Here is a 220-nt window from a genome sequence, read left to right as displayed (position 1 = left end):
GGGCCTCTAGTTATGAATAATGCTGCTGTAAACATCCATGTACAAGTTTGTTTTTGTGGACAGATATTTTCATTTCTCTTAGGTACATGAGATTGGAATAGCTGGGTCATATGATAACTCTATTTAACTTTTTGAGGAGCTATTTTCCAAAGCAGTTTACATTTTTACAGTGTATTCAGTGTGCTTCATTCATTGCCATATACCCAATTCATTTTGAATT

This window comes from Myotis brandtii, unplaced genomic scaffold (genome assembly GCF_000412655.1).
Source record: "Myotis brandtii unplaced genomic scaffold, ASM41265v1 scaffold730, whole genome shotgun sequence".
NCBI classification, from domain to species: Eukaryota; Metazoa; Chordata; class Mammalia; order Chiroptera; family Vespertilionidae; genus Myotis; species Myotis brandtii.
Note: the sequence above shows the minus strand (reverse complement) of the source record.